This window comes from Bombus bifarius, unplaced genomic scaffold (assembly GCF_011952205.1).
Source record: "Bombus bifarius isolate JDL3187 unplaced genomic scaffold, Bbif_JDL3187 scf7180000008218, whole genome shotgun sequence".
Lineage (NCBI taxonomy): Eukaryota > Metazoa > Arthropoda > Insecta > Hymenoptera > Apidae > Bombus > Bombus bifarius.
The window spans coordinates 321,458-332,238 of NW_022884519.1; the positions used below are offsets into that span (position 1 = coordinate 321,458).

The 10,781-nt window shown below is 38.4% G+C and overlaps 1 long non-coding RNA gene across 1 annotated transcript; it reads left to right on the plus strand.

The window, feature by feature from the left end:
- The first annotated feature begins 5,653 nt into the window (after positions 1–5,653).
- Positions 5,654–7,839, plus strand: LOC117211195. The gene is made up of 3 exons (XR_004488222.1): positions 5,654–5,771; positions 6,319–7,735; positions 7,808–7,839. It is a non-coding gene; the product is annotated as an uncharacterized LOC117211195 (long non-coding RNA).
- The last annotated feature ends 2,942 nt before the right edge of the window (positions 7,840–10,781 follow it).

Sequence of the window (10,781 nt, forward strand, 5' to 3'; positions counted from 1 at the left end):
CGCGCGGGGAGGGGGGGGGGGCGGTGTATCGCTCACACTGGTTCCCGGGCCCCTTTCGATCGCAACCGGGGAAAAAGAAATATTTTATGGATTTATATCTTCGATAAGAATTTTATACCTAAGTGGATACAAAAACATTGAAAAATTATATTTTCAGAAAGAATTGTTCCAAGATGTGTGTCCGTAATCTCGAAAAATTTAAATCTTTATAATTAATCTTCTTCTTTAAGTAAAGTACAATTTCATTTTCCATTTGCTACCCAAAGAATGTTGAAGAATTAAACGTTCTCTAAGAAGTTCTGCGTTCTAAAAAGAGTAAAAGCGTTCTGTGGGACACTAGCCAATTTCCTTTGCAATCAACAGCTAGAATTGCAAATTTTAGGTTATAGCGTATGAAATGACCAATTTTTAGAAATTCATACTTCATTGAAGATCAGAAATTAATAGAAAGCGGGTGTATATATATATATACACAAATACTAAAAAATTAAAGGTTAACGTAGCATGGAAATTTGAAATTTTGGAAAGGTCATTATACTTCTTGTTTCTAATCTTTCCTTATTTTTAACACTTTGACTGCCACGCTGGTTTCGCTGAGGACGCCACGGGGGAATTTTTATTATTCAAAGCATGTAATGGTAGAATAATAATAAATTGATGATGTAAGACAACATTCTCCCACAATGAACCATTTATCTTGTTGGTGGTCACGGGTGACCACCGTGGCGTCTTGGTAACAGTTGATAGCGACACATCATAACAAGGCTTCGTTTCTTTCAACAAACCATTCGCATTCGTTGTTTCGTCGTACGCAAAACGTGCAGAATATATTGTCGAAACGTGTAGACGATATTAGTAAACAGTATTTGCTTATTGTATGTATAACGGTAAGGTATGTTGACACTTCTAACCTCAATTATATGATTATAAAGCAGCATTCGCAATTATTTTCTAAGGTGTGTTTATAATAATATTCGTAGATTGTTGACAATTGGTAGAGTATTGACAAACACAGTGCACAGTTAGATGCAAGATTTGTTCCCATTTTTTTTTATTGATGTTCTAATAAAAACATTTAATTGTTCAATGGGGCACTTTTTATTTCTTCTATTTATAGGTTATCTTCTATTTACAACAAGGCTTAGTTATTTCAACAAACCATTCGCATTCGTTGTTTCGTCGCACGCAAAACGTGCAGAATATATTGTCGAAACGTGTAGACGATATTAGTAAACAGTATTTGCTTATTCTATGTATAACGGTAAGGTATGTTGACACTTCTAACCTCAATTATATGATTATAAAGCAGCATTTGCAATTATTTTCTAAGGTGTGTTTATAATAATATTCGTAGATTATCCCTCAAAGATATGGACGCAAACACAGTGCACAGTTAGATGCAAAATTTCTTCTCCTTTCCTTTTTATTGATGTTCTAATAAAAACGTTTAATTGTTCAATCAGTGGCAGTCAAAGTGTTAGTTAAATATATATATATTTGATATTGCAGAACATTGAACGTAGATCTTACGATACAAAAAATTATGAAGCGAAAGTGAATCGATAAAATAAACTTGCAATCCGAGTGTTGGAACAAACTCGTCTACCGTGAGAATCATTTACATAGCGAATTGATTTTGTGGAAGGCTGCTTTCAACAAATTCCACCTAGGAAGTCGAGAGCTCAGCCAACACGTCAATCGGCGTCGATCGACAAGAGGAGGCCGAGCGTCCGGCAGAAAGAAAAAGCAATTTCTTGGCGCGCTAATGTCGTCGAAAATGAATTTTTCACGCGGATACGGAAGTTGGCCGACGCTCCACGTTCCTCGCGTGTACACTTGCTCCGTAACGTCGCGCGTACATACACGAGGACGCGCGAGCACGTGCACCAACACGACCGTCTGCATAGCCGTGCAAGACTTGCCACGTCACCGGCACTCGGATCCGCGTCTATCTGTCAGTTTCCAGTCTCAAACAAGATGGATGGCTGGCGAATGGAAATCATGGTTGAAACCCAACCCCACACCTTTGCATCCTTCCATCGGGTGGAAAGGGAGACGAAGAAAGAGAGAGAATGCGCGAGGGAGGGCGCCCCACCATTCTGTTTGAGGCCACCCTTATACCGAGAGAGCCACCACCCTCGCGTTATTCCGCGCTTCGATCTCGTATCATCCCCTTTCGCGTCTTTTGTGCTTTAAAATACAAATACGCCGGAGAAAAGAGATCGCACGCAACCTCCTTTTTTCCCTCTTCGATTTAATATCTGTCGGATCGCGTACTTTTTTCATGGCGACATTTTTAAGTTTTTAAAACAGCCGCTGGAGGATTTTGCACGATAAAATTTTCGACTCGGGTTAGGCTAAGATTAGATCGTTAATGCGTTTCCGGGTTCAGCAATAGATATAAAATAGAAAAAAGAATGGGAAAATACATATCTTTTCATAGAAGGTAATATGTGTTTATGAAGAGATAAAACAACAATTTCTGTTTTGTATTATTTTACTGAGTTAGGTATGCTCCATTTCGTCATATTTCTATTATTAATTCAATAAATTAATATAAAACAAAAAACATTGTGCGTCTGTTATTTGCTTATAAAACGAAAGAAACTTTTCGGACAACCTAATAGTTCGTGCCGAATGGTAGATCCTCTTTTTTGATTTGTAAAGTAGAAAATATGAGATTCACAGTCGAAGCGTGGTATGGTCCGCGCTGAATTGATCGGAATCTGCTACCATCGTGGAAAATGACGCTATTCATACCATACATTATGTATGATTAGCATGTAGTCTTCAGGTTTTTAGATTTCAAGATAGCAATAGGAAAGTATTAGGTTGTCCGAAAAGTTTCCTTCGTTTCATAAGGCGATAATAAATAAACAACAATTCCCGTTTTATTATTATATTATTTTACTAAAGTAGATATGATCCATTTCGTTTTATTTCTATTATGTTTGTATGTATGTATACAAAAAACATTGTGCGTCTATTATTTCCTTGTAAAACGAAAGAAACTTTTCGGATAACCTAATAGCAATGGAAGGCTGCACAGGCACTGTCATGGAGAGTTAGTTAAAACAGTTTTCTTACCAAATATTGCGTATTTGCAAATACCAACATTATTCTAACACGATCTTAAAGGTAAATTCTCCTTTCATAAAAAACAAGGTTTCAATATCATCCGCATTTTCCGCTTCTTTCTCGAAGATATGTCAAACTTGATAAAACTGATCAAACGTTTTTATTTACGTCGATAAAGGCACTGTTGAAGCGAACAGAGATCTGAGAAGGGGAACAGTAGGAAGTGGTTAGGGTATTTATTTTCTCGGAAGCTCTCTTAGGGAATTTCGCTTCGAGATTCACAGAAACAGTCGGTACAAGTTGTGCGTGGACTCGCGTGAACGTGCATTCTGCCAATAAATACAATGGACCACGGGATGGCTGTGGATCTACAGCGGGATCTATAAGCATTTGAATCTGAATCGGACGTTTCTTACCGCCTTTACTCGCGAATACGATTTCGAAAGATTCCTACCGTGATCCAAGATGAATAATGGATGGATAATATTAAGAGAGGGCCGACTCTTACTTGTATAAATGGTATATAATACAAACACTTTTTTCCCGAGGGTTCCCTTCTTTTTTCTAAGAACTTTCCAAAAGGAGGATCGAACTGTTTGCGGTGAAATCGATGAATTGTACGACGACTTGTGTATTTTTGGATAAATGCGGAATTGCTTCTTGTTATTTGCTATTCCTGAAAACATTCTTAACACTAGTGATAACAAATAGTCACTAGACCATAGTACAAAATTTGTACTAAAGAGATCGCAATAAAAGGTACATACAATTATTTATTATATATTGAATCTAATTATAGTATTTGTATATTAAATAGACAATCGTCTACCCATATACTACACAAAAAATCATAGAAAATTTCAAAAGGTACTTAGATAAATACTATAAATACTATACTATATATATGTATGTTATATTGTATTTTTTACTTTAATTATGTATTTTGATAAATATATATCCAGTAATATATATAAGTCCAGTATATCTCCCAGAAAAATACATAATTCATAAAAAATACATAATTAAAGTAAAAAATATAATATATGTAATATATATACATCCAGTAAAAATACATAATTCCAGCAGCGCTTACACCTAATAAAGGAACCATGTAATGCAAAATATTCGACCACCCTACAAGACAACCGCAGAAAACAGCGGCTTGGGTTAACAGTCTACGATATAACCCTTCCAACGGATTCTTAAACCGCCGGCTGGCGAGCCATAAAGGCTAAACATTAGGAATCGCGAAAAATTTATCGAGCACGCGCGCGTGCACGGGGGCCCGGGGATCCGTTGGGGCGAGGCACGACTTTTCCTTCGGCTAAACTGTAGAAAAATTGAAATGGGCGAGGCGAAAGAATGAATAAAGATCAGGGAAACGCGAGTTTGGTGGTGAGAGGGTTAAAGGGGTGGCGGAAGTGGATTGCAGGCACGTAAACCGGCAACTCGGTTGCCCTGGAAGTGGCTAGGAGGGACGAGGCTGTGCACGCGAATGATATTAGGTAGAAACGCATGAACTTTGATATATTTCTGGAGGTGGAGGCCGACTGTGGGGATGGAATCTACCGTACTAGCGGAAAAGCAGGCCGTACGACGCCATTCCACGGTAAGATTCTTCGCACGAGCGCTTTTCTGCAACGTGATATCGATTTCTATCGATCTGATTTTTAAAATCGACATATCTTTATGCGATGTTGAATAATCCTTAGGAGGACAATTTCTAAATGATATCTGATGGACTTAATTTCCGGTAGAAAATATCTAAGAGAAAATAAAGTGGAAACGGAGGAATAAAAGTTTATAATTTTAGGTTAGATAACCATGAATATATACGAAATATATAAGAACATATAAAATATTTTTTAGTATTAGGTTATCCGAAAAGTGTCTTCCTTTTACAGACACGTCTTTTATAACGATGTATCTTTATAGAAATATGAAACATAATCTGTCGAACTTTGTGATCTTTCTTTTGATAGAACTATTGAGATATGTATAATTTTCTGCGCTAGACTAGGTTAGCTGCGTAGTAGCGATACTTGTATGTGAATATCAGTGTGTGGAAGTATGTGTGTGCGTGGCGTCTCGAAAACAAAGAAATGTAAACTGTTCAGTAACAGTCTGGTATCGAAAAAGGTATGACGCGTGCCAGTGTGTATCGACGAATATCTTTGAAATCGTTTATCAAATAAATATATATAACTACTCTAATATGAATTCTAATTGTAAATTTAATGTTCCTATACCATTATTTCGGCTATTAAGATCCAAAACAAATATAAAACAAAAATTGTTGCTCATCTATCACCTTATGAAAAGAACGAAACTTTCCGGATAACCTAATACTATTGAAACAATGAATATAACATAACACAAGTGAAAAGTATTTTTTTTTTAATGGAAATTATATTATTTAGATTCTAGGAGATTTCGTTATGAATTTTCAAGTCTTTATAAGAAATATACTAAAGTATTTTAAGTATGTTACACCACGTCATTGCGATTGTGTACAAACAATAAGTAACATCGTGCTACCAATACAACCGGTGCATTTTGAGTTTTCGTGTGTTTCAAGAAATCCCATCGGACAATTGAACGAAATGGCGGAGAAGAATCGTTAGAATAATCATCGCTGCTCAAAGTAAAGGCATTTCCCGTGAAGACAATGTGCAAATCCAGGTGTGAGACAGGTAAATACACACGTATTTTATTACAGGTAAATACACATCATCGAACGTATTAGTATTTAGAATAGTTTACACAGGTTAGAGATCCTTTTCCATCGGACTCTTCGTTTGCTTTGATGTATTAGGTTGCCCAGAAAGTGTCTTTCTTTCGCAAACGTGTTTCATACAACAGTGCACCTTCGTACAAACGTAAAACCAAGTCTGTGAAACGTCGCGTTCTCAACGGAACACAATGGATCGTACGTAATTCGATGAAATAATATAAAACAAAAATCCTTGTGCGTCTATTATTTCTCATAAAACGAAAGAAACTTTCCGGACAACCTGATAGAAATCAATTTTTCCCCAAGTTAAATTCCATTAAATGCGTTCATAAAAATATGCAGTTGGATAAAAACCATGAGATTAATTAGTTTGTTAAAAACAGATAAAAATATGAGAAATGGGAAAACTCTAGAATACTTGCTTCTTTACAATATAATACGATTATTTAGAAATCACAGTGTATATTGAAGGATAACTGAAATATAGCGAGAATCGTTTTTTGAAGATCCTTAAACACGGTTCAAAGCAGAATTGCCGAGGCAGAAGAATCAACGGGAGGAAGTTTTCATCGACGAAGGGAAACGGAAGGAAATGTGGCTGTTAGTTGTTCCGGCCGAAGCGGGATGCATCGAAGAGTGGCAACGGTGCGAGAATTGGGGAAGAACGAGAAGTAAGAAGAACAGGCAACCCAAAGGGAGAAGGACGAAAAAACAGAGATAAAGAGAGAGAGAGAGAGAGAGAGAGATGGCGTAGAGAAGCCAGCGGAAGGCGGAAAACAAGGGAAAATAAAGCAGCGGAAGAATCGCGTCGCAGGAAAAAGAATGAGGGCGCTGTCAGCTGGTGGAAATTATTCTGATTATGCTAATTCCGGTTCTGTTCCACTCCTTTACCCAGCCGTCCCCCAGACCCATTGCCTCCCTGCTGCTGTCTGCGCCATCTTTCATGGCTGATATTTATAATATAGGGGTGCTCGAGCAGTTTCAAACTCTTTTTGGCCCCCGAGCTCGCAACCCCCCTCCCCACCCTCGACCATCATTTGGCCCTCCATCGAGAACCACCCCACGGCACGCTCCACTGTCTTCGGGCTTTTCGATAAATTTATTCATATTCCAAGGAAAATTTCGTCGCTAGTCTCGAGAGAACTCGGTCAACTAGAGCCTGTGGTCCCGCGGCACTCGAGCTTAGCCGCGATTTACCTTTGAGAATCTAACCGCGACGACTTTGTTAGCCCAGCATTGTGAAAACAGAGCCATTACCTACGAAAGAGGAGATTTTTGCGTAGTTCGTAATAGCTGGTGTATTTTCATTTTCTTTCTATGTTTTCTAGGTTATCTCGTTCCTCGAAATTGAGAAGAGTGGCGATGGATTTGGAAACGAAAGAGCGAGACACATAACCTCAGCGCTTAGCGTGCACGTTCGTAATCTTCCTCTCAAGGTCGTAAGTTTTCCTTTTTAATTAAAGGTGCTTTCTATTCATGTCCGGAGACTGGCACGCCCACGGTTAAAGTTACGCTACGTTATTTTACGCTTCGTGGAAAATCTTCCTTTCCTCTGATATTGTCGTTCGATCGTTTTCTTTGCTTCGCTGTAATTTACAGCATAAAATTCATAGACGACAGATTGAGAGAATCTGACACCGAATCGATCGGGATAGCGAGGCATTATGGACAGTTTCAAGGGACGATTGTCAAACACTCGTGGTCTGTCGTCTTTGCAAACATGAATAAAATACACACGTACACCGATGATTAAATAGCCTTGTGTTTGCTCGGGCAATAAGCGGATCTATCTGGCTTTACCCTCTGTTAACTCTTCGATAAAAAGTGACACAGTCATATTTGATTTCTTATTACACCTCCCACAAGGCAGTCAATACGGTTTCCACATAAAACCAATAACGAAGATTTGCTTGCTATAGATGGGTACTATATAAAAATCATAAGATGTTAATATGATCTTAAAATATTTTCTATTTTTCCTTTTTTCTATTTTAGCTCATGTACAGACTGCAGATGTTTAGGCAAATTCATATTTCTGTAAGAAACTTTATTTCATACATTAAATGCATAATGTTATAACTACTATACAATCAATATGATACTATGTTTTATACGTTTTTCAGCAATATATGTAGCGGCACATGCGTCACAGGACCTTTCGACACGAAGATGCCTGACATAGATGTTTTGCCACAGAGGATTAACACTATACGACGCACATAATCTAATAAACAAACTCTACAACCGGCGACAAGTTCAAATTTCGCGGTACCTCCCCTCCACCGGTATAAATAGAGGACCGTGTTCTCCGGACATAGTCAGTCAGTCGAGCGAATCAGCATAACAATTAGTATCAGTACTGCAGTATCGTGCGATCTTATAACGAATATCATCAAGCGAGCAACGATTGCAATTAACTTTGTATTCCACATTTTAGAATATCTGTAAATGTAGTTAATTGATTTAACTAACTACACTTCACACCGTCCACCACATATGTATTCTAAGCATTTTTTAATATTCCATAAATCTGTATCTACCGCTTTGAAACACAATAACTCTCTATTCTGCACATTAATTAATAATTTATTGTAATAGACAAAGCTATCAAATAGCAAGTCCAACATTGTTTCAAATTTATATATCGTCCATCTATATACAATTGATTTAACTAACAACACATGTAAGCATTTTTTAATATTCCATAAATCTGTATCTATCGCCTTGCAACAAAATAACTCCCTATTCTGCACATTAATTAATAATTTATTGTAACAGACAAGGCTATCAAATAGCAAGTCCAACATTGTTTCAAATTTATATATCGTCCATCTATATACAATTGATTTAACTAACAACACATGTAAGCATTTTTTAATATTCCATAAATCTGTATCTATCGCCTTGCAACAAAATAACTCTCTATTCTGCACATTAATTAATAATTTATTGTAATAGACAAGGCTATCAAATAGCAAGTCCAACATTGTTTCAAATTTATATATCGTCCATCTATATACAATTGATTTAACTAACAACACATGTAAGCATATTTTAATATTCCATAAATCTGTATCTATCGCCTTGCAACAAAATAACTCTCTATTCTGCACATTAATTAATAATTTATTGTAATAGACAAGGCTATCAAATAGCAAGTCCAACGTTGTTTCAAATTTACATATCGTCCATCTATATACATTCTATTCGCACGTATTTCCATTGCCAACCTATTTGTCTGTCGATATAACGTTAAGAGTATTGCAGGGTTAAGTATCACTGTACCGTTGGCAGAGCCTAACTGCACCACCTCTAAACCTAATCCACGCTAAACTAACCTTCAATTGCCGTCATTCACGTAGCCAACAAGATCCTCTCGCAATCGCGTTAAGCCACGCTGTCTAAACTCCCTTCGCGTTTTCACCGACAACGCATTATCCGTGCCCCTTACGAGCGAGAACGTGTGTGGCAGCGTCGTGGAAGCGTCGCGTCGCAAATACAGAGATCGCGTGGTTATTAATAACATTATTAATCGCGAAGGCTCGTGCAAGTGGTGCGAAATTCGAGAAATCAAAGCACAGTTATTACTCAAGCCGTGGCCGACAATACGAGGCTGCTTTATTCCAGCCGGATATGTAGGTTAGCAGCGGGCCTAACAGAAGTGGCGGACAATGAGAAGCGAGAGGATGATCCAAGACTGAGAGAAAAAATAGCGCACGCGAGAGCGAGACGGTTAGCAATCTTCGTAGGTGGGCGAACGCGTCACCTTTAATTAATCACGCGACTGTATTATTTCCCGTTTAAGCTCCCTTTTCGGTGGCCCATCGAGAAAGAGGCAATGGACGAGGAGAGAAGAGAAGAGACGCAACGGGAATCGTAAGCGAGAGACGCTTTGCTTGAGACGTACGGTACAAAGAGGAGCGGGAAAGCAAAGCTACGGCCACCTTTACAGACAGCCTTCGTATAAACATGTCAGTCCGCCGAGGCTCGTCTCGAGAAACGGGCCCGCGTTCATCCATCACTTCGTCCCCCTGACTTCCTTCGTCTAGCCTTCCTCTACGATACGTCCTCCGCCCCTCTTCCCTCCTCTATTGCTTTTCGTTGTGCCGTTGCGCACAATTCGCGGCTATTTTTCTCGCCACTCGTACTCCACAGCAAAAAAATATCTTTCAAATGGCAAACCGCTGGTGAGAGGCTACGTAACGGGAAAGCTGGTCTCGCGGGCCCCCTATTTTCGCCGGTTCCCGCCGCGAGAATTTGTTCTGCACATGTACCGTTAGCAACGCCGCTGAATCTCCAGAAGATTCGAGGTTTTTGCGTTTCGTTCGAGTGTGAAACGACTGCAATGCATTAATGGCCAACGATTCAGATCATTCGAGCGTTCGTCTTCCAGTATTCAACTGCAGGTTAACGTTTTGTCTGCCACGCCGAAATCACATGTCCCGCTCAGGACGCCGCGGCTTTAGCTTTCTTAAACGTGAAAATCGCTTGCCAATTGTATTTGGATTTCCGCGTCGATTTTCGTGGTTTATGAAAAGGATTTGAGGAAAGCGGATAAAAAAGGACAAAAGTACTGCTTTAGTAATTATCGGCTGCTCTAATTTCGGGCAACATTATGCCTGTCTTGTTCACGTATTCATATACCGGGTTTTGCTTAAATTCAGCATCTAACTAACCTACAAAGTATCTGTGAGAATTCCTTGAAAATAATTTCAAGGCCATCAATTCAGTTTTGCGTGCCAATATCTATTTCTTATATTATGTATACGATGTTTTAAGCGACATCAAAACGAATTGAAGATAACTTTGCAATCACGTCGTATGTAGCGTTAGTAACTTTTCAAAATCTTCAGTAGCAATAGAAATAATTGAACACTTTGGAATCACCCGTTTCGCTGAGGACGCCACGGGAGTGTTTTTATTATTCAAAGCATATAATGGCAAAATTATAATAAATTGATAACGTAAA